The 890-nt window shown below is 44.8% G+C and overlaps 1 non-coding gene across 1 annotated transcript; it reads right to left on the bottom strand.

Moving 5' to 3' along the window:
• Positions 1-459: 459 nt before the first annotated feature.
• On the bottom strand, positions 460-541 carry TRNAS-GCU. Its single transcript has one exon. It is a non-coding gene; the product is annotated as a tRNA-Ser (tRNA).
• Positions 542-890: the final 349 nt, after the last annotated feature.

The raw sequence follows: 890 nt of genomic DNA, 5'->3' as shown, positions 1-890 counted from the left end.
GGAAACAATAGAACAGCTCTTAAAAGGGAAATGACAGTTACAGAGGACTAATAGCGAATTAGTGAGTCGGGTTCAGGACAGGGAAGGGTTTCAGAGCTGCTGTAACAGAGGGAGCTGCTGTAACAGAGGGTCGCTATACCGGCGACTCAATGGCACATAACAATAACATACTAGGACAGTCTTGGAAGTAGGAGTGGCATCCATTTCCTAAATAACATGCCTCTGGAAACACTATGAACTTTGATAAATGTCGATAGTTGTAAAGGGACTTCAGGCCTCTTGTTCATAGAGTCGCTGTGAGTCCGGGTCAACTGGAAGGCAATCAACAACAATAGCGAGATAGGAAATCCAGGAGCTAAAGAAAGCACAAGGAATAAGAAATGAAACTTTCCTCTACCGAAAGTTTGAGCTCCAGCAGTTTCATCAGGAAAGTTTTGCTGTTTAATGAAAACATTAAATCGACGAAGGTGGGATTCGAACCCACGCGTGCAGAGCACAATGGATTAGCAGTCCATCGCCTTAACCACTCGGCCACCTCGTCACAACACAAACTCTTTGCCACATTTTTTCCAGACTTTGTTTCTAGCACCTCACTAGCGGGACTAAGATAAATTGATTGGCGGAAACTTCTAGCTAACCTCCACATCAATGGACAGAAGACAGGAGTGGAAAATCTAGGAGTGAAAAGGGGAAAAAAACCCCACCCAAGTCCTAAAAACAAAAACAAAACAAGACGTGCTTCACGTTCATAGGACTTAAAAAAAGTTGTAGAGACGCCCCTTTCCGGGTTCTGATTCTAGGATCTGAAGGTCCATTCGCATTCAATAACCGAGGTGAGGGCCTGGAGGGCTAAGACCCATGTTTGAGGTCACGCATGCGACGTAAAGTGG

This window comes from Elephantulus edwardii, unplaced genomic scaffold (assembly GCF_000299155.1).
Source record: "Elephantulus edwardii isolate Elephantulus edwardi_28Jun2011 unplaced genomic scaffold, EleEdw1.0 scaffold07470, whole genome shotgun sequence".
In the NCBI taxonomy this organism is placed as follows: domain Eukaryota; kingdom Metazoa; phylum Chordata; class Mammalia; order Macroscelidea; family Macroscelididae; genus Elephantulus; species Elephantulus edwardii.
This window is presented reverse-complemented; position numbering and strand designations above follow the sequence as displayed.